A 27271-nucleotide genomic window follows, 5' to 3' on the forward strand; every position below is an offset into this window, starting at 1 on the left:
CATCTTATTTTGTGGATAAAAATCACTTAATACAAAAAGAAAAAAAAAAGGGAAAAAGTGAATTGGTACATGAGCTAAACATTTCCTTGATGGACAGTGCAAAAGACCTAAGGAATTTCCTTGATGATCCGTTTCATTTCCTAGCTATACAACTGAGAAAAAGATAGCCTTCCAAAGAATCCTTTGAGAAAGTCCTCATCTAACCTAATTGTGGGATTTCAATTTCAATTAAACTAGGACTTTTTTCCTCACAGTCTGAAATTGAGAACAAGACTGGAATCTTTCTATTTCAGTGAAGGCTGTGAGCCAGCCAAATGGCCATAAAGGATAGGAAAATGGATAGAATAAAAATGCTGAATCTTCAAAAATTGTGTTACTACATGTTGAGATAAATGTCATGTAGCAGAAGAAAGAGATAGGGTGTTTTTCAGATATCTAAAACTCAATTTACAGCCACTTGCTAATAGAAATAGACTGTAGAAAATGAACAGATTTTTTTCAGAGATCAAGATGCTAAAAGATATGTGAATTGTTAGAGAATTGAAAGCTGAATGGTCATATTATATCCATATTTTGACTTGTGCAGTACTTAAAATGCTCCTGATTTGAATTTTTTTTTCTTTCTCCTTCTCTCCCTTCTTTTGCCCCTCCCTCCCTCCCTTCCTTCCTTTCTCTTTTTTCCTCATTTTACTTTTTCAATCTGTTGAGATAATAAGAGAGTGGATGTATGTTATCACCTGTGCCTCATGTCTGCCTCTACTTCATTTTTAAGCCTAGGGCAATACCCATCTACCCACCTGGAGGTTCCTGTCTGAAATAAAAAGTCTCATTGCTGAAGCTTCCTTTTAGAGTGTTAGAGTCGTTCCTATAATCTTTAGGTTTAATTCATTCTAACTTATGCTGATTGGAGACCAACTAAAGTGAAATAAAACTGTTTTTGACCTTCATGTTTCTTTGCAACATTTTCAATTGAACTAAGAGAAAATGCAATAATAAATGGAATCAGCACATAAGTTTTCTTACAAGGAGTTTACAAAGGTTTACTCAAACTCCTGAGAGCATCGGTGGCCTGTTGTTAGCCCCACAGTTAACTTCTCCAGGAGTCTGCTCCTGATCTTGACCCTTGCGAGCTATATTTCCCAGACTCTATTGTTGGCCAGCTTGTGGTTGGATTTGAACAGTTTGAGGCTCTAGTGGGAGACTAGAGGGTGGGAGAAGAGAGAAGCTAACTCGCTGTCTTTGGTGGCATCTCCTGCAATGACTGCTTCTCCTCCAAGGCTCCAGCTCCTATCAGACTTACTTGCCATTGCTTGAGCTTCTTCTGAGTAATTGTGTCCCCTGGCTTTTATCTTCAGTCTTTGTCTAAGCAGCCTAGAGATGGCAAGGCATTCCTTTTTTGTTCCCAGGCTCTGGGTTTCCTTACTATCACGTATGTAACCAATTTTCTGCTTTAAAATCACCTGAACTATTTCTTTCTTCCTGGTTAGACCTTTTCTGATCTGTCTTATTTTTGTAAGTCCTTGTTGAAAAAACTTTCAAAGAGTTACAAATTTCAGGGGGAAAAAGGCTAGGTTATGCCAATAATACTGGCTGAATATTGCAAAAGGCACGAAATAAATCAATAGCTATTATTTCTATAAGAGACCAAAAAGCTAGTTGAATAGATTTATTTTCTTCCATAATTGAGTAATTTTTTGGATTTCTGTTGGTGTAATTTTATCCCATAGTTGCTGTCTCCCATATGGTTACTTAGAGAAAAGCTACTCAAAGCATAAAATTTGGAACTGAATGCCCAATTGGTTGTCTACAGCTTCCTGGGGACATTTTGGTCTCACTCATACCATTGGATATGTTGCATAAAAAATGGGTATTGACTGTTGGAAGAATTTGAGATGATCATATTTACTGTGAGTTTAGTTAAGTAAAGGAAAGAGAGAAGAGGAGAGAAGAAGGGAAGAGGGGGAAGAAAACCTACCTGAAATGCATGGTGTTGCTACAAACTGCTACTTTGGGCAAGTCATTTAACTCCTTTGAGCCTCAATTTAACAGAAAGGGATCTTCAAGCAATCAGATACTCCTCCATGAATAGTAGAACAATAAACTCTTCTAGTTTAAACAATAAGGGTCATTTATTATTGCAGATAGGAGAAGGCAATGGCACTCCACTCCAGTACTCTTGCCTGGAAAATCCCATGGGCGGAGGAGCCTGGTAGGCTGCAGTCCATGGGGTCACTAAGAGTTGGACACAACTGAGTGACTTCACTTTCACTTTTCACTTTCGTGCATTGGAGAAGGAAATGGCAACCCACTCCAGTGTTCTTGCCTGGGGAATCCCAGGGACGGGGGAGCCTGGTGGGCTGCCATCAATGGGGTCGCACAGAGTAGGACACGACTGAAGTGACTTAGCAGCAGCAGCAACAGCATTATTGCAAATGACAAAGGTTCTTAGGTGGAGCTTCTCCAAGTCATGCAGAAAGAAAGCTCATGTCATCTCCTGCTCCCTGCCTCCCAGTCAGTCTCCTTCCCCTCCTCTCTCTGTCATTCAGGACTTCCCTGTGGTCACAGAGTTCACAACAGCATCTGCCCGTGAGACAAAACCAAGCAGAAGACAGCTTCTCTTCTTTGGTCTCTTTTTAAAGAATGCAAGACACTTTCCCAGAAGAATCCCAGGTGACTTCTAAGGTTGGAATGAATCACTCTGAAATTTGGACATATTTTAGAAATAATTGTAATTGTTATATTTTCTTATGAGTCTTAGGGAACAAGAATAATATAAAAGTTGCTGATCAAAATCAAGTTTTAGATGATGTAGTGAGAAAAACAGTTCATAATTCTTATTTTAAACATGTTTGAGGGTTGATACATAGAGAATGGTTTGGAACTTTTTCCCCTTTAGGAAAAAGTAATAATTACTAAAGTTTAATGAGCATTCATTATGTACCAGGAGGTTGTGTAAGTACTTTAATCTCACAGTTCATTACAATCACTCAATGAAGTAGGTGCTATTACCATCACCCCACTTTACAGATAAGATATTTAAGGTACAAAGTGGTTAAATCATTTTCCCACTGTTCCTCTCCTGGAAAATTTTGCAGAAAGCTAGGATTTGAACTCAAAGGTTTTAACAGCAGAATCCCTGCCTCCCAAATCTACAGCAATGACAACACACATTTTATTCGAAATTACCCGAACAAGAATCTTGGAACATTATGGGTTTTGCAACAGTTCTTTGCAGTTGCTTTGAAACATCATGATGATTGGAGGTTTTGTCTAAAAGGCTTTTGTTTTTAGCCTTTTAAAAAGTGAAGGTGTGTATATATATTTTCCTTCTCTACTATGTAACTTTGCATCCTCTCAAGTTGTTCATCAGCTCAGTGGTTCTCAAACTTTAATGTGTGCAAGAGTCACCTGGGGGTTTAATTCTGGAGGAGGGGTGGGGTAGGGGGCTACCAATGTGATGCTGTTGCCACTGGACGGAGGACCACAGACAGAGTAGAAAAGTATTAAGTGGTCATTCATAATGTGCTGGTGGACCATATGTGCTGGAGCCAGTATCTACCAGCTTGTAAGAGCCAACTGTTAAATTTTCAGAAATATTGGAAGCTGGTTGTTAAGCACAGTCGTTATCAACAAATTATATAAATGTCCAGTTAACATAACTGTCATCGTTCAGTTCAGTCGCTCAGTCATGTCCAACTTTTGCGACCCCTTGTCCTTCACCATCTCCCAGAGCTTGCTCAAACTCAAGTCCCTTGAGTTGGTGATGCCATCTCATCCTCTGTTGTCCCCTTCTCCTCCTGCCTTCAATCTTTCCCAGTATCAGGGTCTTTTCTAATGAGTCGACTCTTCACACCAGGTGGCCAAAGTATTGGAGTTTCAGCCTCAGCATCAGTCCTTCCAATGAATATTCAGGATTCATTTCATTTAGGATTTATTGGTTTGATCTGCTTGTAGTCCAAGTGACTCTCAAGAGTCTTCTCCAACACCACAGTTCAAAAGCATCAGTTCTTTGGTGCTCAGCTTTCTTTATGGTCCAACTCTCACATTCATAGATGACTACTGGAAAAACCATAGCTTTAACTATATGGACATTTATCATAAAGTAATGTCTCTGCTTTTTAATATGCTGTCTAGGTTGGTCATAGATTTTCTTCCAAGGAGTAAGCATCTTTTAATTTCATGGCTGAAGTCACCATCTGCAGTGATTTTGGAGCCCAAGAAAATAAAGTTTGTTACCATTTCCATTGTTTCCCCATCTTTTTGCCATGAAGTAATGGGACCGGATGCCATGATCTTATTGTTTTGAATGTTGAGTTTTAAGCCAGCTTTGTTACTCTCCTCTTTCACCTTCATCAAGAGGCTCTTCACTTTCTGCCATAAGGCTGGTATCATCTGTGTATCTGAGGTTATTGACATTTCTCCCAGCAATAACTGTAAACAAAGGCAATAAATATGCATAACTCATGTTTTGATAATCATTTTTCACCATTTGTCAATTACTGATGCTCTTGACTTTTTTATGTTGACTGTGGAATTATTCTATAATGATGTGACACCCCTCACCTCTTCCCTTCTCTGCATTCAGTGATGTCACATGGAAAGCTTGAAATTGATCATGGTGGGGATACTGACACCGTGGAAACTGGGAAATATTACATATCAGGGCTGTTTCCCTCAGAGAACCTGTTGTTAAAACATTTACCAGCATACCACTCTGGTAAATATTGCATTTACAGTTAGGATTACTGATTTGAAAAAAAAAAATCAAGTTGTCATTTCAAACCTGAAACTAGTTCACACGGAGCTAAAATTTACAGCTTGCTGGAGCTTGCAGGTTGGGTGAGAGTGTGAGGGAGGAGGGTCTTTTGGTTTCAAATTGTGAGTTAGCGGGACGATAGTTCCTGAGAGTATTCTGTATCTGTGTTCTTATTTTGGGAAGGGGTAGACTTGTACTTCATTCTGTACTTGCCCTTCAAGTTAGTTATTCATGAGTGGGAAGAGGGTACAAGAAGAGTGATGTTAGACATGTTCTGTCTATGATCACCCAGAAGTTGCTACATGTCTGAAGTGTCAGCTTTCTCGATTGTTTGTAATAAGCACCCCGTCTTCACAGTCATTTGCTCTGCGTGGACTGGGCACAGTTTTATATTTTGCCTTTGGCAGCTGAGAGCTATTATGGGGGCCCACAACATCTGTTTCAACAACAGTGGGTCCCTGGTCAGAAAAACCAATTAAAAGAGAAGTCCAAAACAAAATGTTGTAACTTGTATGTTGTACATCTACAGTAAACATGGTTACTGGAAAAAGAAAGAGAACCCTTTCATATGGCTGGGGTTATTTACAAAACTATGATGGGTGATGAAAGGGCTGAGCTGTGTTTTGAGTTGGAGGCTGCAGGAGAGGAAGCTAACTGGCCAGCCTTCCTGATGTGGGATGCTTCGTAAAGGCTGCGCTAATCGGCAGGATCGTTCTCCAGCATGATCAACTGAATAACAACATATAATGGGCCTCCAAACATTTGCTCAGTCTTTCTGGTTCATTCTGCCATCAAATTTTCACTCATCAAGAGTACAAAGTGCTGGTGATTTCCTGGAAGGCTAACTAGCCTTTCCTAACCTGGCAGCAGCAAGAGCGGTGATGTTTACGTTGAGCTGATGAGTACTAGACAAAACATAGCGAGACATGGAACGGGGAACCTGTAAAAATTCCATCACTTTTTCTTTGTTTACTGCTTAAGAGGTGGTGGGAAAAAATTCAAAATCTCTCCTTTTTCCTCCTTTCATATCTGTAGGAACATGCTTCTTATTCTTTTATTATGAACAGAGACTCAGTAATGTTGAGAATGCTGTGTGTGTGTGTGTGTGTGTGTGTGTGTGTGTGCATGCGTGTGCACACACACCAGCTTTTCAGAGAAGTAGAACTTTCTTCTTAAGATTTTGAGCTTTTAGAAGCAAACCAACAACTAATGCCAACGGGAGAGTTTTTAAAAAACAATCAGTAAATGTCCCAGCTATAAACATTTTCTTTCCTACCGGAGCTGAGGAGGGATTGGGTCATGCTGACAATTATGCCTAGTTGTATTTTAAGCCTCCTTTGCCCCACAGGACAGCTGCGTGAGTGTGGGGACCCCTGGGGAGTACAGCCCACCTGGTTCTGTTCTTTTCCTCCCACTCAGATGAAATTTTTAGTTTTTTTTTTTTTTTAGTTGCTAAGAAGGCAACTACCCGTTTCCATGGTTGATTGCCTTTAGCCCAGATAGTTTTGAAACTGGTGATGCTTTACCCTAGTGGTTGTTTCTCACACTCATTTTGTGTTTAATGGTGTGAATCAGCATGACTTCGAGGCAGTGGCGCATACAAGGGTGTAGACTACAGCTACAGCTAAATTGCATGGGCTGAAATCCCCTTGAAACACTGTTTTTTTTTGTTGTTTTTAAACAATTGCTCATATAGAACTTCTTGTATGTCAGGCACGATTGGAGAACTTTACAAATGTAAACTTATTTAGCTTTCACAACCTGGGGAGAGTATTTTCATTGTGCTCCACCTTTCAGATGGGATCACTGAGGTAGGGAAAGCTAGTGGGGCCAACTGATTCACAGAGTGGCCTTGCCTGAGTTTGGATTTCAGCTTTGCTGCTTTTTGGCTGTGTGTGACCTTAGACAATGAAACAGCACATCTTATCCATCCCATCACCATTATGACATTCTTAGAGATATTTTTTAATACCAAGAGAATGGGAGTGACACAGTATCAGACTAAACAACAGTCTCGTAAATTGGATAGATTTGGTGTTTTAAACAAACTACTACGTTCTCCTTATTTTGTAATGTACCAGTCAGGATTTTGGTGCGGTCTTGCACCAGTATGGACTGGTATGTGGGAACCTATCTCACTATGCTATCTTTGGCATATCACTGTTACTATAATTAATACTATTGCACGTGGAGAGTTAATCATTGCCTTGTTATCATTATTGGACCAGTCTGCTAAAAAAAAAAAAAAAAGAAGAGAAAGCAATATCCTTCAGACAAAGAAACACAAAAGTGCACGGACACTTGTTTGGAAAGTAATAGTACACATTCCATAACTTCCCTAATATGGATGGAAAATTCTAAATTTAGTCAGCCCAGAAAGTACACATTCACACTGTAAATTATACCTCCCTTAATTTCTGGATACCACAGAGCATGTCTTTAAGCGAACACAGCGTATCTGGGATTTGAGGTGGTTCTGCTCTGTAGGTGTGTGCCAATCTGTAATGATCCATGGCTGCACTGTAATAGCCCAGCTGTCAGCCAACCAGAAAGCCGCAGAGACTCCCCTGGACATCTGAAAACGCTGCTGTGAGGGGAGGCCCTGCCTGGCTATTTGCCTTTCTTCCTGGGAAACAGGGCCAGTTTATTGCTGTCTTATTCTAAGGCCACAGAACTGTGGTCATCTATTCTTCTAATGGATCTTCCATAACATTTCTCACCAAGAATTACCAAATACTCTAAACCTTCATCAAAGAGGGTCTTTTCCCTCAGTCATCTTTCACCAACTAAAAATATGTCAAGATAGGAGGGAGATTGTAGAGCTTTTGTTTTTCTTTTAGGAATGGACTGGGATGCAGGACTTATCTCTTGGGCAAACATACTTAGCAATGGAGCTGACTTGATAGATGTTGCATGTTAAGTAAGTGGCATTTTTATTGTCTGATTTAGAAATTGTGAAAAACAGCAGATCATTTGTTGTTGTCATTCCTCTAATGTTTTTTAGATATTTTTAAATTCATTCTTTTTGGGAATTTCTTAGATTGTGCATTTATTCATAGAGCCCTTTAAACATATACATTGAAAGGAAATGAGTGGGTGGCTCTTAAGCTCCCACTGTGGACATAGATGGACATTAAAACAAATTCCATTCATACCTTAATATTAATGGAAAAATCAGTGCTTTTAAAAATCATTTTATTTCCAAGATGTTTGCCTGCCAAAACTGAGTATGATTTAGTGTAGGTAATTCAGTTATGTGTAGAGGGAGTTAGGGGAAATAGTTTATCAGACTCACACTCCAGTAGTCTGAAATTTTTGGTTTGTATGCTGTGAAAATGCGTTGGCAAGCGTCGCGGTCAGAAACCATTCTGAGCTCCTCCGTGGACGGGTACACATTTTCCGTTTCTATGTTGAGTGTAGATAGTAGAGAATGCAGCAGTCATTTTAGATTCTCTTTAGTGTTTTACTTTTCACTTTTCCTGCAATTTATGAACACTTTTGTTTCATTTCTTTGTGAAGCTCAATAAAATACATTTAAATAGGAGGGCATTCTGGATCTTTCTTCAGGATCTTAGGTCACACAGGTTCCAGTGCTGCTCTATGATTATGGCTTTAGTTTTCTAAAGTTCTGTTTTACTTCTTTTATTCTCAGTAGAGAAAATTTTAATCAAGGAGCAAATTGGAAAACCTGGATGGAATAATCTGAACAAAACACAAGATAGTAAATCAATGCATGTGTGTAATTCCCTTCATAATTTTTGACACCAGGCGTGTTTTGAGTTTAGGATTATACGGCTTCATGGGAGAACTTAGAAACCAAACATTTCTGTAGCAGAACATTCGTAAAATGTGAAATCAATAAAGATTGTGCTGTGCTTGGTTGCTCAGTCGTATCTGACTCTTTGCGACCCCATGGACTGTAGCCTGCCAGGCTCCTCTGCCCATGGGATTCTCCAGGCAAGAATACTGGAGTGGGTTGCCATTTCCTTCTCCAGGGGATAATCCTGACCAATAATCACATTCCTTTCTGTGAACCTGGAGAACCAAACGTATAACAGACATATGCATGCTAAGTTGCTTCAGTTGTATGTGACTCTTTTCGACCTTACGGACTATAGCCCTCCAGGCTCCTCTGTGCATGGGGCTTCTCCAGGTAAGAATACAGGAGCAGGTTGCCATGACCAACCCAGGGATTGAACCCAAGTCTCCTTCGTTGCAAGTGGATTCTTTACCAGCTGAACTACCAGGGAAACCCAATACTAATGATGTTGATACTTCTGCAACAAAACATGAATCCTTACAAAGTGGGATAAAGACCAAAACATCATGTTAGTTATGATCCAGTTTGCTACCAATACTTATGAAAATTTTTCACTTTTCAGACTTTAAAAAAATTTTTGAATTTCAGACTTAAAAGTAAGGGATTATAGGCCTATATTAGAAAATTGATTGGGGTACAGATAGTGGAGATCAACATTAGTCTTCTTTACAGATTTTTATTTCTTACCAGGACATGATACGGGAAATCAGGCATGATATATACTCACTTGATTTTATAAAATTATCTTAAATTTTCAAATGAAATAAACATGGATGATATCCACTGATGCCTCTCCAAGTATAATTGACTATTTTAATTTCTGCTCCCATTATGCTACACAAATTCTTCCATTCAATAGGTATTTATTGAACTCGTACTGGGTGCCAAGTACCTGAATTAGGTAAATGGGGATATAAAAATAAATATGTCACTTTCTTTATCACTGTCCTTATTAAACACATCACTGAAGTAAGGAAAAGAGGGATTATGCAAATGTTTGCTAAATTAGCAGGGAGATTTAAACTTAACTTCCTAAGAAGAGGCATTTAGACTGAAATCTGAAGGATGACGTGGTGCCAGCCAGGGTAAGGGAGAGGCAGTGTTCCAGAACATGAACATATGCAATAGACACTGATGGGAGAAACAATATAGGGATCGCCCCAAATCTAGTTAAGCTTGGAGTGCAGCACGCAGAGAGAGATGGAGAGTAGCTAGAGAGGTGGGTTAGGGGTCAGACAGGAGAGGGTCATAAGCCATATAAACGAGTTGGAATTCGATCTTCTCTACAAATGAGATGGTCTTTGAGTCATGGACCATATTCTGTTCTTTGTATCCCAGAGCTGATCACCATGACTAGCATGTTGTAAAACAATCTTTGTTAAAGGAAAGAAGAAAGGAAGGAGAGAACAGAGGAAGGGAACAAAGGAGAAAGGAACAGGAATAAATTTAAGAGTGGAATACTAAATATAAACATTAAAGAAAACTTGAGTGTGAGACAGAGTGTCAACCATTTTTAAAAGGAAGAGTGGTCGTCTCTAGACTAAGGATTCAGAATCTGGATTTTTAAATCAAACTTTAACACATTCTGCATCTTCAGGCAATTATCTTTGCTCTTAGGACCTGTTTCCTCTTCTGCAAAATGAGATATTTCACATACCATCTCTAGCTCAGAAATTCAATAATTCTATAAAAAGAGCTTTCAAATGAGGGTGGGGGCAGCTTTCTGTTGTTCAGAGCACAATTGGGTGCAAATTGCAGTGTGATTCTTGTGGATGCCACGTCATAAGGCAGGGATGGAAAGAGTCTGCTTTCAGAAAGGTATATGCCCACATACACAATCCAAATGTTTTGATTCATCTCTGATTGAATATTCATCCTACTTCTAACAATGTAGTTCGAAGAGCTATTTTTTTTCAAATTTATATTCAGTAACACCGTCAACATTTCTTAAATTACTAGTGTCAGTTAAGACAAGAACAAAATAAGACAGTTAAAAATACATTGTGTCTCTATGCCATTGCCACAAAAAATGAACAGCCATCTTGCCAACAAAGACTTTCTTTTCAGGGAAGATAATTTGCATGTGGGGCTTCATTCAAGTACTTTGAAAATGTGTCCAAGGAAACGTAGCAATTGAAATGATTATCAGAAACTGGTTGTATTTCATTCTAAATCACTATTTCCAAGGCACTTTTGGTAAGCTAGAGGAGGATCATTGGGGAGTATTTGGAACCTACTCTTGTCCTTGATCATCCAGGAAACTTTTGATTATTCCCTAGTTTGGTCTGTGGTAACTTGATCTATTTCCTGTTTTGTTTGTCCAGTGTTTGCAGGTACAATTCACATTATTAGGCTTAGAACTGAGAAGACATATGGGCATCTATGTGTAAGGCAATGTTGGTATTTAGTAGATATTATAGCAAATGGTTTGGAAAACAAGGCTGGAAGTCAATGGAGCCAGTGGGCTAGAACATAATTTGTTTGAGTTGGGTTTTCCACAAAGAAAATGCAAGAGAAGAGGCCATATCAGTGACATTACAGGTGCAGGCAAATCTCAATATCTTAGCGTTTATGATATTGTTGAAATAGTGAGCTATTGAGGCAAGAATAGAGAGGTTGAAATCAGTCACCTGTGAGGTCTTGACTCCAGTTTCATGATCTCAGGGAGTTTACTCCATCTCTCTGGGTCTCGTTGTACTCGTCTATATGAGGAATGAATCAGACCACAAGAAGCTCAAGACGTTTCCATTTTAAGATTCTCAACTCTTATTTCCTACAAATGCAGAAAGATGAATTTATTTACATTTGAAAATTTTACCATAGTCTATTTTGCTTCTGAGGTAAAAATCTTAGAGAGTCAAGCTTGTTCAGATAAAAATATTTACACATTTTATTTAAGAAAAGACTGCCAATTTCAGTCAAAAAAGGTATAATAGCTTCTAGATGGTTAATTATCTTTTTACTTTGAGATAAGTTTCGTGTACTTTTCCCAATGAGTATGCTTTTAATCACAAAGCCCAAATACGATAAATCAATCAATAATTACAAACATATTTAACTGTTTTCCTTCACACATACACACACACACACACACACATTGTGTGTGTGTGTATATATGTAGTATGTATATATGTAATTATATTTACATATTTATATTTGGTTCACTATTTGAAATATTTTTTACTGTTAAGAGTTTTACAAATACTTTATGGTTTAAGGAATAATGTTTTTCAGACACAAGTATGCAAAACAATGCTATTAATTTATGAGAAATGGAAAAGAGAGATTGGCACAATCTGGAGTTTCTAGGAAATTTAGGAATTCAGCATTCCCTAGAGCAAATTTCCACCTGTCCACATTCACACTTCACCAGAGACACATCATCCAAGTCTGCTAGACTCAATTCAAGAGTAGAAGCATCAACATACCATGACAATATTAGTAGCAGTGAATTATTTTCTGATTTTGTTTGTTTGCTTGTTTCTACCCTGTACTTCTGGTGTAACCTTTTGCTTTGCATTGGGCTACTCCAGAGTAGGTGCATAGATTCCTATTCTATAAAATGAGAGGAAAATGGGATTCTGCCCACAAAAGAAAGTGGCTGTAAGCAGCATTTCCGAAGTTTTCTTCATTCTCAGGGGAAGGCAGTACATAAACGTAACTTGTAATTAAAAATGCTGAGTTTCCATTGATGACCAAAAAAATTTATGTGCCTTTTAGTAAAAAATGTAAGTGCAAGAAGAGAGAAAAAGTATTAATACAAGAGTAAGAAGAACTGATCTGTAGGAGAGAAAAGAACAGGAGACCTTTATTTGCTTTTCAGTATTGATCTGCTTGTTTTGTTTGTTTGCTTGTTTTTGAAGAACTGAAAATCAAACACTGAATTATTACCCTAGGGAATTTTTACATACTGACAAAAAGTCCGCCTCCCTGTGGGATAGGGCTGTTCAGCGGCCTTACTACGGGATGTGAGTCTCTGACTTGGAGGCTGCTGAACCCGGCAAACAGTAACTATCAGCAGTTACCATCTGACAGTTATTCTGTGGCTTAAGAAAAAATGGCTTGTGGTCACAGTCCAATCCCTGCTGGACAGGTATCCACATCATAAGAAACCACCACTAAATCTGGCACCGAGATGGACTATTATTGGCAGCAAAGAGAGAAGGGCCTGAATCAGCATTTAGACTTGAGAGCTCTGACCATCTAACCTGGTCACTCCGGGTCAGGGCTGAGGGAGGCAGGTTTGCGGGGTAAAATGGGAACAGAGAACAGCTCATTGCCTGGGAGCCTTTGACAGTCTACAACAAAACGATTGTGCTGATTTCTAGACTTTCTTAGCTGGCACATTTTATATGCTTAATTTCATAAAGACAAGGAAATCCCCTCTCCTTTTATAAGGAGTGTGATTTTTATCACCCAGTTGAAAAATACAAGCAGATCCTACAGACACTGTTACCATAGATCAGTGTATCTAAGCACTCACGATTGTTTTCAACATAGTCACTGTGCGGAGGGAGCTCATATTTTTACAGAAGAGCAAAGTGATGTTGAAGAAAAGCAAAGAAATCCGTGCCCAATGTTTGCTCAGCCATGAAAGCGTGTCTTTCAGTGAGCTGGCAAATTCACGAGCAGTTCCTGCTGCCCATCTCAAGGGCAATAGAAGAGTCATGGTGGGTCTATTCAGAGAGCAGAGTTCTCAAGGCCTTATTTTTCTTAAACTTGATGGCCTTATAGGCCCTGGTATCTATTGCAGAGAAGAATAAATGGCTTATTCTTCCAGTAGGAGCTCCCTTTGCCTCCTCCACTTCTCCATATCTGTTTATTTTTAATCAACACACAGTTAAATACATCCCTGAATGGAGAAAGTGGACAGATGGATCAAAGGTGTTTCAAGGGCATTGCCACCAACATGTCAACAGTAGAATTTACCTGGCCCAAGGGGCCCAACAGTCATTAAACAGGGGAGCAGTCTGGGGCGCCAATGAACTCCCTGGCATCAGCATTAGTTAGCATTGACCCCAGTAGGGTGGGTGCACCTCCTGCTGGTCAGTAAATGAGGTAAATTTAATGGTAGCCTTTGAGGTGAACCAATGTTTTATTCCTTGGCCAAGGCTGAAAAACGTGGCCGGCTTGTAGGGAGCAGAGGGTGATATTTAGGAGTGTGGAGAGGCAGGCAAAATGCTCGTAAAGAGCTTGGAAAATGCTTATAAACGGGGCTGAGAAGAGAGGAGGCATTGGAAACAAAAGCAGATTTTCCAAACCAAATCTCTGAGATGCAATTATATTTCTTTCTTTTTTTTTTATTCTGGAGACAAGCTCTGGTTGAACTGTGTGGTGCAAGTGCTAACAGCCTTTTGCCAGAAAGAGTCAAGAAAACATGGCAAAGAAATGTTTTTCTCCTTTAGGGAATATTGACTTTTCTCTTTCCTGTGACTGTTTTTTTTTTTAACCCTACCTGGAAACAGTCATAGTTGTAATCATAACCAACTAAATGCATGGAAATGTATTAGCCTTGAAAGAACTTTCCATTAGCACATAGTGGAGTGGATGGAGTTAACACAGAATAATTAAAGTTTCGTAAGGTTTCCCCTTTTCCTTCACACTGTATTTGCTTAATTGATTTGGATAGTCCTAACTTTTGGCATTTGACTTAGAGATGTTGTATCTGCTTTCACACTAAATCAAAGACAATTTTTTACTAAGTTTCAGTATTGTTTCGAAGCAAAGGGAACAGAATGCAATTGTAAACCAAAGAGGTAGGACTGACATGATGAAGGCAAATATAATCTAATTGCCAGCTTAAATGTAAATTATCATGATTGAGGGAAGAAGTTTATTTCCAATGGCTTGTGATGCTTAAAATATATTTACCTGTCTTTTCAAAACAAAAATATGATTTTCTTTACTTTTTCATCTTACTTGACTTTGATTCTCGGAATTTTTCATGTAAATGATTTTTAAACTGAAGGACGTTATGGGGAAAGCCTCAGTAAACTTACAGTGCTTTCTCATTACCAAAATATATATTTGGGAAACATTGGAGCATCATTATCTAATGATGGTAATTTAAATTTTTGGTAATTTAAATTAGTCATGTGCAAAAGAACACTTGGCCTCTACTAACTACATAAATATTTCTTATTTTATCAGTCTATTTTCTCACAATAATGAAAGTAGAAGTCTTTACCACTTCTAAATCCTTCAACTTGAAGTGGGTTAGGAGTTGATACTGTTTGTGTCAATAAAGCATGTGAAGAATACCACTTCTTTAAAAAAAAAAAATTAGCCTGCTTCCTTAAGCCTCAAAAAAAGCAGTGTGTTAAAGCTCTAATGCAGCAACGGTGAACGTTTGCATTGTTTTTCCCCTTGGTGAACAGCAGACTGGGTTCTACCAGCGATGGTTCCCACGGTTAGCATTTTTATCTTCAAGGCCACGTGTGAAAGTCGGAAGTAAAAGCTCCAGACACCACCAGGGGGCGCCAAAGGACAGCAACTGTTGGCATTATAGGTTAAAGAGCATTGCAGAAAGAGTAGCCGAGAATGACCCCTAGGTGGAAACTTGGATCCACCTTGGGCCATGGTGGAGAAGCTTCTTATTTGTGCAAAGTGTCTTCAGTCACTAGAGATAGAGGCGGCCATTGCAATGATCTGAAAAACTTCCTTATTTTATAAAGGACTCTACTGAGATCTAGAGAAATTAAGGAACGTGTTCCAAGTCCCCACTGGTGGGCTGTGGCAGAATTGGGACCTGTACTGGGATGAGAACTGAGGTGTCCAGATTGTTCCTTCAGAACTTCTTCAACTCTCCCATGTTATGTCCTCACAATGAAGATGCTGCAAGGGAAGTTTAAACATTGCACTTGACCTGGTTCCACTGATCTTTGCAACACTTTGGAGGATGGAAAACCATCTTTTTTCCTGAACCTCCAGATTTAAATGAAAAGATATTAAGTTTCCCTTCCCTACCCTTTCTGTGTTCTATTTAGGGAAGTCATATTCCTACTGGAGTGTGTTCTAATTCTTTCCTCACTTTTTATCTCTACTTTTTCGTGAGGACCAGCTGCAGGATCTTTCTTATTTCTCTAGTCAGGACCCTGTTGGCTTCTTGTCAAAACTAACAAAATTTCTCATGCCAAAAAATACATTAGGAACTAATATTTGAAAATATATGAAAATGTCTCTGTTATAATGCATGCTAAAAACCCATTTTCAACTGATACAAATCTCTCCAGATAAAAATCTATGTTCTTGCTTTATGATAGAGCCTCTGCTTTCTCCATAAACAACCAATTTCAGGCCCATATTCTGGATCGAGGTGAAAAGCCCACCGCATAACATAATTTAGAATTAGAATCATAACGGAAAGCTTTTAGAGCATCTATTGATTTTAACATGCCTGGTCCATAGGCGACTTCAGCAAGTCCACTTCTTCCTAATTTGACAGCTGCTTTGCTCTGGCCAGAGCTCGGACTAATGAGGTTACAGCTGTCAGGGTTAATCAACAGAGCAAAATATGAAGTAGGAATGGGTAGCTGGTTTCAGTTAATTTGTGCAAATGTACAGATTGGGTGGGCAATATTTACACTGGTGACTCAAAACAAGCCTTCGGGAATGGAGCCAAGTGTGATCTCACGTTTTCAGCTCTACCCAGGGGAGATAAGGCACAAATGACAGAAACAGCGGATGGCATACTAAAAAGTTCAGAGCTCCGCACTACCCATGAAAAGCCCATTTATCTCCAGCATATTTTCCTCTTAATTGAGGATCTAATTTAATTTCCAGTCCTTGAGTCTGGTCATTCCTGAACAAGTTCTCAAACCGTCCTGATGATTCAGCTTGGGATTTGTGCGTCTTTTCCCCTTGCCACGGGGCTTTATGTAAGAGCTCCCCCTCCCCCAACCTGTATTCTTGTGAGAGCATCCAGACTGAGTCCCTGATGGCTGCACATCCATTTTGTTATGAAAACATCATTCTATTAATATAAATACAGGCTGCATTTGCCAGGGCTAACTAGAACAGGTGCAAAGTCTTCAGATGCTTGCTGGTACCAAGAAATGAAAAGGGTGGACAAACAATTTTCGGTGGTGGCAATGTTGGTGTTAATGTAACATTCATCTATGTTGCATTCCTTGATGTTCATGGAAGGTAGCCCAGGAAACTCAATATGACCCGCTTGTAGCGTGGTGAGGGAGGAAGGAGGAAGAGAAAGATAGTGATGACACGGTCTCTAGGATTCTGTTTATGCAAATACTCTCTTGATCTGGGGCTCGCATGGGTTATGTATAGAGTGTCTCTGTCAAACTTCCTGCTGTGAGATACAGGATGCTGCCAACATAAATATTCTGCTGATGCTGAATTTAGAAAACAGCTTAAAGGCTCCTGATGTTTCTGTTCTTCCTCTTTTTTTTTTTTTTTTTAATCTTATCCATGTGACTGCCACTGTGTTGCTTGTGGTTTCAAATTCACTTTGTAGTTTTCCAGGCCAGAGAAAGTCATTGCTGAAAGGCACATCTGGGCTCCTGTTCCTATCATTAGACTTATCTCAAGATTTCACTTGGTTTCATGGAGTGAAAGCTTTAAATGCATATGCCATTCATGGAATAGTCTTAATAACTAAGCAATAAATTCACTATGTTGTGAATCTTAAGTGTGGGGCTTTACACTTTGGGGGAACCCATCCTCAGAAGTGAGTTCCTAAGGATATATGAGTGTGTCACACACATATACATATATACATATATAAATGTATAAACACATATGCATAGAGTAGTTTGGGGTTAATTGTTGACACTTCCATCACGGGATTCTCTCCTACAGTGGTAGGCCGAATTCTAAGTTGACTCTTAGAATTCCTGATCTTTGGGGTACACATCCTCACCTTGAGTTTGGGTACAAGGGTAAGACCTGTGAAGTTCTTATGGGTAAGAACTAACTCATTGGAAAAGACCCTGATGCTGGCAAAGATTGAAGGCAGGAGGAGAAGGGGACAAGAGAGGATGAGATGGTTGGATGGCATCACTGGCTTGATGGACAAGAGTTTGAGCAAGCTCTGGGAGTTGCTGATGGACAGGGAATCCTTGCGTACTGCAGTCCATGGGTTTACAAAGGGTTGGACACAACTGAGTGATTGAATTGAAGGCCTGTGAATGTGATGAGGTGTCAACTCTGGGATTATCTTGTGTTATGTGGCAGAGGGGAAAACATTTAAAAGATGTAGTTCAGGTTCTTAATCAGTTGACTTTAAATTAACTAAAAGAGAGATTATTTTAGCGGTCTGACCTAATTAAGTGAGCCCTTTAAAAGAGGGATTGGAGCCCCCCCTGAGGTCAGAGATTCTCCTGCTGGCTTTCAAGGAATCAGCAACTGCTCAACCCCTGAGAGGTAGGTGGCAAGAACTACTGGGACCTGCTGGAGCTCAGACTGACCCCCAGCTCCTATCTAGAAAGAAGACAAGGACCTCAGCCCTACAGCAGCAAGGAACTGAATTCAGTCACAACCCTGTGAGCTTAGAAGATCCTGAGCCCTAAATGGGATCACAGCCCTGACAGACACTTTGATTTTGGCCTGGTGAGGCCATGAGCAGAAAAATCAGTTAAGCTGTGAAATGATAAATGAGTGTTACTTGAAGCAGCTAAGTTTATGGTAATTTGTCACACAGTGATAGAAAATAGGGCTTCCCCGGTGGCGCTAGTGCTAAAGAACCTGCCTGCCAATGCAGGAGATCTAAGAGACGTGGGTTTGATCCCTGGGTTGGGAAGATTCCCCTGGAGGAGGGCATGGCAACCCACCCCCATATTATTGCCTTGAGAATCCCATGGACCGGAGCCTGGCAGGCTACTGTCCATAGGATCGCAGAGTCGGACACAAATGAAGCAACTTAGCACGCATGATAGAAAACAAATACACCCAAATTCAGTACAAATTGTATGCAGACTTTGAACATCAACAGGACTGGCATTCTCAAGAAAGGGAAAAGTGTACCCACACTGTGCAGGCCACAAATTACCTGCTACAAAGAACATCCAATTATAAATGGTGGCAGTGGTTGTTACATACTTCTTGTCAAACGTCTCATTTTCTTCTCTGCCTTAGGGTTAGGAGTTACTCTTTCATTTCTCAGAAGGGAGAGGAGCTTGTTTGAATTCCGATTGAAGGTTTCAAAACACAACATCATAATCAAGATGCATCATAGTTTTGTTATGGGATTAAATAATTATTCATGAGGACTCCTAGCTTTTTCTCTGTGCTGCCTTCCAAGAACAGTGTGGCTCATCTCTACACTGATCATTCAGCTTCATGATAAAGAGTCAGAAGAAAAGGGAAAGGAGAGGATGGCAGGAGACACACACGGCAGGGAATTTTGTTTGAGGGAATTTGTCAAGTCAGGGACCAGACCATGAAACCGAGAATCCCATCCCCTGGTCCAAGAGGCACTGTCTAGAGTGTAGTGGGATTAGTAAACAACTTTTAATTAACTACATTAAACAAGGATATAGATGGCAGACAAAAAGGGAGATTTTAAAGAGACATTCTCTGTTTGGCAACCCCTCATGGTATTAAAAACTGAAATAAATGACTGAAAAATTTTTGAAATGACTTTTGTGAACTATTCTTTGAACTGTGACACCTCTCAACGTCTGGACCGTGGAGATCAGAGGTTTGTAAACGTAAACTGGGCACAACATCCTGAGCGCTTATGACATTCCTGGCATTGGGCCCTTATGATCACGACAAGATGTATAAGCTGCAGGTCCTTAAGGTATGGCACATGGAACTCTGCTCAATGTCATGTGGCAGCTGGATGGGAAGGAAGTTTGCAGGAGAATGGATACATGTGTATGTATGGCTGAATCCTTTCACTGTTCACCTGAAACTATCACACAATTGTTAATTGGTGGGTAGTGGTTTAGTCGCTAAGTCATGTCTAACTTTTGTAACCCCATGGACCTAGCCCACTAGGCTCCTCTGTGCATGGGATTTCTCAGGCAAGAATACTGGAGTGAGTTGCCATTTCCTCCTCCAGAGGATCTTCCCAACACAGGAATCGAATCTGCGTCTCCCATGTCTCATGCGTTGGCAGGCAGATTCTTTATGGACTGAACCAACAGGGAAACTGGTTAATTGGTGCTCCAATACAAAATAAGAAGTTTAAAAGTGGAAAAAAAAAAAAAAACAGTAAAAAAAGATGCAGGTCCTGCTTTAATGCTTCTGATGTCGTGGGAGGTCATATCAAGAGAGTCCCCCTTCACTGGTTTTTGCTAAGAGCAGCAGCAGAAGGATGGATTCAGACACTCCCACGGGCTCCAGCACAGTCTCCCCCAGCCACACTCTGGGGTCAACGTGCATAGGCCTGCAGCTCACGCAGGTCCAACTTGTACACCTGAGCAGAAGTGATACAGAAGAACTACCCAAAATTTTCTTTACTACAATGAATCGTTGATGTTCTCAGTCCTGATTCCATCCCATGATTTCTAAGCCCAGTGTAATTACTATTAATCTAAATTGTATACAGGGATGCAAAACTTTGAGGAGAAAGGAGAGAGCATGGTTTATATATGTAGTTATTTTTAAATAAGTCACCAGCATGCAAAGCTTGGCTAGAGACATATGAAAATGGAAAGTTGCTCATTCTTTTGAGAATAAATGTTAACAAAACCACATCTTGTGGGCCAAACCCAACCTGGATACTACTTTTGTAAATAAAGTTTTATTGGGACCAAGCCATGTTCATTTGGTGACACAGTGCTATGGCTGTCTCTTTTTTACATTCAAGTACAGTTGATTTACAATGTTGTGGTAGTTTCAGGTGTACAGCACAGTGATGCAGTTATTCAAATATATTTATACATAGTTTTTCAGATTCTTTTCCCTTAAAAAATATTGAGTATAGTTCCCTGAGCTATACAGTGTGTCCTTGTTGGTTATCTATTTTATATATAGTTCTATGTATATGTTAATCCCAAACTCCTAATTTATCCTTCCCCACTTTCTCCTTTGGTAACCAAAAGTTTGTTTTCTATGTCTGTGGCTCTATTTCTGTTTTGTTAATAAGTTCATTTGCATCTATTTTTTTCTTTTTTAAGACTCCACATATAAGCAATTTTATATGACATTTGTCTTTTTCTGTCTAGCTTACTTCACTTAGTATGATAATCTCAAGTCCATCCACGGTGCTGCAAATGGGATTTTTTCATTCTTTTTTTATGACTGAGTGATAGTCATGCTATAACGGCAGAGGTGAGTAGTTGAAACACAGATCATCTAGCAAAGCCTAAAGTATTTCTACTAGTTCCTTTAGAGGAAAGTTTGCTGACCTTTATTTTAGAAAGACATCTCTTATTTTTCCTGTCATGAAAAACAATGGGAAAAAATCTTTGTGGTAAAAGAGTATAGTCATTTAGGAAGATTTAGGGAAAGAAGACATTTATGTGGATCAATTTGGAAAATGTCTAACTCTGAAAAAATTATCAACAGTAACCATGCTTTCTTATAACTAAGCTAAGTATTCTGCAAGCATTGCTCTATTGGATCCCATAATAGCTCTATCAGGTCATATTATTCCCATTTTACAGATAAAAAAGCTGAAGCTAGGGTGGGACAAGGAATGGTAAAGGATTGTTGCATCTGGGATTCAAACTCATATATTCATGTCTGTTTGAATCCAGAGCCTGTGAGCTGAACATCACCCTTCCATAAGGTGTCAAGGCAATAAATACTGGTATCTCCAATACAGGCAGCCAAGAGAGAAGAAAATCTTCCTATTTTTAATCCAAATGCATATCTTGGGATTAAAAATGAGTAATACAAAAATAGTGTAGAGTAAAAAGACTCATTTCACGCACTAAACGTGCCCTTAACAATATAACAGCTTTTCAGTATGTCTTGTCTGAAGCTTCCTATTTTTATTCCCTGTCTTTGAGGAGTAAAAGCCATTCACTGATGCAATAAACATTTACTGAGTATTTACTGTGGCAAGGTGCCTGACAGCCATTGAAGACAATCCTTTTCTCCAAATGAATTGATGTTTACTCACATTAACTTCTGTTTCCACCTTCAGGACAAGAAGATGGGACTTGCCAAATGGACATATTTGTTAGGCAAAAACTTCCAGCTACAAAAAGGAAGATATCTTTTGGAGGCCAATTTAGTAAGGTTCATGTGTCAAGGAGTCTCCTCTTTCACGTGTTTTAGCCTCCTCCACCTAACCTAGGAGGTCAAGGTGAAGTTCTCAGTAAATGGTCCTAGAATTGAATAGGATTGGTTTGCCTGGGAATAAAACAAGGCTTTTGTTACTAAGGTTTGGGAAAATGTCTTTGAAGGCCATTGAAAACCAGGGATCAGGGAATACAAATTATAATTTATTTTTATTGTCTTGCATTCCAAGATTGCAACTGGTCCCTGAAAACATATTTAGAGTAGTCATTTTCATGGGAGTGAGGTAGGTGGTTTTGCCTCCCAGGGGATATTTGAAAATGTCTGCAGACATTTTCACGTCCAGAGAGAGGGCTACTGGCATCTAGTGAGTAGAGACCAGAAATGCTACATCCTACAACACACAGGATGGCCCCCAACAGAGAATTATCTAGCTGATAATAGGGCAGAGGTTAAGAAATTGCAGCTTAGAGGTTTTTAGCTTTGGAGGGCCCTAGAACACTTCTCTAGTTTAATAGTCACATAGAGTGAAAGTGAAAGTCGATCCGTTGTGTCCAACTCTCTGCAACCCCATGGACTACACAATCCATGAAATTCTCCAGGCCAGAATACTGGAGTGGGTAGCCGTTCCCTTCTCCAGTGGATTTTCCTGATCCAGGAATTGAACTGGGGTCTTCTGTATCACAGGCGGATTCTTTACCAACTGAGCTATGAGAGAAGCCCACATAGACAGAAGGAGAGATCAATTCTAGTTTGCTTAAGAAGATGCTTATATAACAGCAGACTCTAGCCCATTAATGGTGTTACTACCACTGACTTATTTGTTGAGATAGAATGAGTTTTCAGATCCATCTACTGTATATTTTTAATAGCTTGGAACTTATCGTTAGACTCATCTTCCGCTCTTAGGGTTGGTTTAACAAAGTACTACATATGGATGGCTGAAACAACAGAGATGTGTGGTCCACAGTTCTGGAGGCTGAAAGTTCAGGATCACAGCATTGGCAGATCACAGCAGCCCTTTCTAAGACTGTTCTGTTCTTGTCTCTGAGCTTCGGTGGAGTGCTGATCATCTTTGACTTCTGCGGCACCCTGATCTCTGCCTCTACTTCACGTGGCATTCTCCCTGTGTGTGTGTCTGTGGCCAGTTTCCCCTTTTTATAAGGACACTGGTCATGCTGGATTAAAGCTCATCCTAATGACCTTATTTTAACTTGATGACCTCTGTAAAACACTCTATTACCAAATAAGGTCACATTCTGAGGCACGGGGAGTTAGGACGCCAATCTCTTTTTTTTTGGTGGGGTAACAATTCAACCTGTATAGCACCATAGGCCAGCCATATTTTTTTTTTTCCTGTGTTGTTCAGGGTCAAACTGTAATATATTTTATTTATCCATTCACAGATGGACACTTGGATTGTTTTTACCTTTGGCAATTGAGAATAATGCTTGAACGTGGTCAGCCATATTTTAGAAATAGCCAGTTCGGTTGTTATGCATGTCCAAACTTACTGAGTGTCCACTTGCCTTTTGAGACTCAAGAAAGGCAGATGTTTCAAGGAGATCCAGTGGGAGAGATTAAAAGATGATTCCATGGTCAAATGGTACAATTAAGATGAAAAGCAATCATCATTCAGTTCACTCATGGCACCTTTCTTTACCACAATAAGTGATTTAAAAGCTCCATGTAATAATTTTTATATTTATATATATAAATATATATAAATTTTATATTATATTTATAATATAAATATACTGTTTATAATAGCTGTTTAGTTGTTTATAATAGCCAGGACATGGAACCCAGGAAATGGCAACCCACTCCAGTATTCTTGCCTGGGAAATCCCATGGACAGAGGAGCCTGGCAGGCTACAGTCCATGGGGAAGCAAAGAGTCGGACACAACTGAGCGACTTCACTTCAAACACAAGGGTAATTTTTTTTTTAACAAAGTTCAAAATAGATTACATTTATGTGCTTTTTAGTCATTACACAATGTACAGACATGATCCATTTAATGATTTATGCTCCCCAAATGGTTAAACAATGAAGATTTTCTATGAAAGAGTATACATAAAAGCTTTGACTTTAGAAGCAAAGTACTGTTTCTTGCAAAAACCAACATCAGGCATATATCTTGTGTTTATCCTTGAGAATACTACAGTAGCAGTGCATAAATTCATTCTGTAAAAAGATCTGAAACATGATTTTCAAGAGACTCAATGCATTGTGCTCTCAGATAAAAATCCTAAGTCAAAAGATCAATTACTACAACACTAACAGTTAAAACTGCATATATATGTTAGAGATCAGAAGAGCTATAAAGAAATGTAAATAGTTGTGCTTCAGGGGACTTTTTTGGTAAAGTTGTTTTAATAATAAATACAAACTTATAAATACAACTTAAAAAATATCTCAGTGACTGGTATAAAATAGACAGATATCAAGGATTTTTTATGTTGATGCTTGGCTTAGAGTTTAAAGGTGAAAAATCATCTCCACACAAACCACCTGGCATTGGTAGCCCCAATCTGGGCTAGTACCTTACAGTCAGGCAGAGGGCTATGGAGAAAAGACAAGGGATTTTCCTCCCATTACCATAAAGCATTATCCAGAGGTAAAGCTAGGGTGTACCAAGTAACTAAACAACTAAACAGCTATTTATAACAACTAAACGGCTATTTATAACAACTAAACGGCTGTTTATAATAGCCAGGACATGGAAGCAACCTAGATGTCCATCAGCAGATGAATGGATAAGAAAGCTGTGGTACATATACACAATGGAGTATTATTCAGCCATTAAAAAGAATACATTTGAATCAGTTCTAATGAGGTGGATGAAACTGGAGCCTATTATACAGAGTGAAGTAAGCCAGAAAGAAAAACACCAATACAGTATACTAACGCATATATATGGAATTTAGAAAGATGGTAACAATAACCCTGAATACGAGACAGCAAAAGAGACACTGATGTATAGAACAGTCTTATGGACTCTGTGGGAGAGGGAGAGGGTGGGAAGATTTGGGAGAATGGCATTGAAACATGTAAAATATCATGTATGAAATGAGTTGCCAGTCCAGGTTCGATGCACGATACTGGATGCTTGGGGCTGGTGCACTGGGACGACCCAGAGGGATGGAATGGGGAGGGAGGAGGGAGGAGGGTTCAGGATGGGGAACACATGTAAACCTGTGGCGGATTCATAAAAAAAAAAAAAAAAAAAAAAAAAAAAAAAATAAAAGCTCCATGTAAGATGTATGGCAAAACCAATACAGTATTGTAAAGTAATTAACCTCCAATTAAAATAAATAAATTAAAAAATAAATAAATAAAAGCTCCATGTAAAAAGCAACGTTACAAGCGATAAAGAAGAGGTTTGATTGTAGAAAAGCTGTATTTCTCCTGAAACTGAATCTGAGCAATTTCATCTGTGCTTAAAGAGAGCCGGAGCCAGGCAGACTTGCTGCCCTCATCACCCACTTTCCTAAATCGTGTCCCCGCAGCTTGCGGTCCCCTTCGGTGGTCAGCAGGAGGCTTCAAGAAAAGAGCACAATGTGCTCACTGCCACCCTGAAGCGACCAGCCCAGATTGCCTGTGACCTTTCCCAGGAGTGGGAGCAGTAAAACCTTCTGGAAAGAGGGAGCGATAAAGAAATTTCGACTTCATTCTTTCATGGGTTTGCTCATAGGAATGTTTATGGGTGAGACACTAAGAATAAACCCAGTTATTGAAGAGGGAGCTGGGAAGTTGACAAGCATGGCTAAACTCAGCAGAGAAATTTGATGAGGAAATTAGATGCTGTGTAGATGGTGTGTAGTGATTAGTCTTCTGAAAGCCAGGATTATTATATAAGTAAGTGGGGGAAGGGCAGTTTATTGTGTCCGGCAGATCCCGTTTATACAGGTATTCTTCCAGCTAATTAGACCCATCATGCTGCCTTTGTACATAAATTTCTCACAGACCCTTTTCCATGGTGTACTTTAGTGAGGTGAAACACCAAAAGTGGCATATTCCCTTTCAAAAGTAGATCTCAGAAAAACTAAGATTAGTGAAAATGTACAGCTAAAATCTATTCCTATAATAAGTAAGCCAAAGCATTTAAACTTTGTATATGCATTATTAATTAAGCCAATGCATTTTAAACTTTATGTATTTGTTGATACTTGGATTTGAGTGTTCCTATGGCAATGAAGAATCCTGGTCCTATAAACACATAATACAGAGGAAAAGAGATACATTAAAAACCCTCCCCAAAAGAGCATTTAAAAGTCTTATTCTGTGACTTCTATCCCAACCAGCACAGATAGAAAGCTAACCCTCGAAATCCTCAATCCTCATATAATTGTTCATTCTGAAAGGCTTTTCTAATTTTGCTTTTATTCAGTCCATCTAATGAGATAATACGTAACAAGCTTACCTCTCACAGTACCTGGCACATAATAAATGCTCAATAAATTGGATTATCCTCTCCTCATTTTAATTCCAGTCGTCACCCCGGCTCCCAGTCCTGTGATCACACTCAGGAAGCAAAGATACCATTTGTTGGCGAGAAATGGTGTAAAAACTCGCCTCTGGGCTGTGCACACGGTGTGGCTGCGCCGTCACAGGCGGCCAGACCAGCTGCAGATTAAATGGCTTGTTTAAACTGCGGTAAACAAATTTTATATGTGGATTTCTTTGACAGCCATTATGACCCTTTTGTGGGAAAAACTCAACCTTAGCAAAGTAAAAATTCAAGTGACTGCAAATGTGGTCCATGTTTCAGATTGTGCAGACAGATTTTTCTGTCCCAAGTTACAAGATGCAGGGAGAAAGCATTTTCCTGCCTAACATCAAGCATGAAACTAGCAAAAAAACTTCTTGAGGTGTCTCCTAAAACTGTTTCATCTTGAATTTTTTTAAATTATGCATTTCATCTGACCATGTAATTATTGCTTTAAATGAACTACAGCTGACCCTCTGTATCTGGGGGTTCCTCCATTCAGAAATTCCACCCAGCCAAATGTTTGAAAAAAAATTCCAGGAAGTTCCCAAAAGCAAAACTTAAAATTGCCATGATCCAGGCAATTATTTACATGGCATTTACATTGTATTTGCAATTATTTACTTAGCATTTACATTGTGTTACGTATTATAGGTAATCTAAAGTAGATTTAAATTATACTAGAGGAGATGCATAAGTTATATGCAAATGCAGTGCCATTTCATACAAGGGACTTGAGCATCTGTGGATTTTGGTACATGTGGGTGTCCTGGAACCAGGGGATAACTGTATTTGTTTTTGCATGATGTTTGTTTAAACATATATCCTCCAGGTCACCCAAAAGAGAAGGGATATGACTAGTAATGAATTAATTTTCTAGAGCTTAATTAACTAATAAGGACAATTATACTGAATTAACTCTTATTATAAGCAAGACATGCCACAGAGACTTCTCCAGGTCTGTCTATGTTGAAATTGCACACAATTGACATAGAGACCATCACTGGGTCTCATCATGCTATCACCATCACAAACAGATTTTTCCTTCTTTC

The 27271-nt window shown here is 39.3% G+C and overlaps 1 long non-coding RNA gene across 1 annotated transcript; it reads right to left on the bottom strand.

Annotated features, from left to right (window-relative positions):
• Positions 1-3425: 3425 nt before the first annotated feature.
• LOC129620032 (uncharacterized) lies at positions 3426-26290 on the bottom strand. Its single transcript, XR_008698345.1, has 3 exons — positions 26154-26290; positions 11207-11349; positions 3426-4431 (listed from the first exon to the last, which is right to left on the bottom strand). It is a non-coding gene; the product is annotated as an uncharacterized LOC129620032 (long non-coding RNA).
• Positions 26291-27271: the final 981 nt, after the last annotated feature.

Source organism: Bubalus kerabau, chromosome 9, assembly GCF_029407905.1.
Source record: "Bubalus kerabau isolate K-KA32 ecotype Philippines breed swamp buffalo chromosome 9, PCC_UOA_SB_1v2, whole genome shotgun sequence".
In the NCBI taxonomy this organism is placed as follows: Eukaryota; Metazoa; Chordata; class Mammalia; order Artiodactyla; family Bovidae; genus Bubalus; species Bubalus kerabau.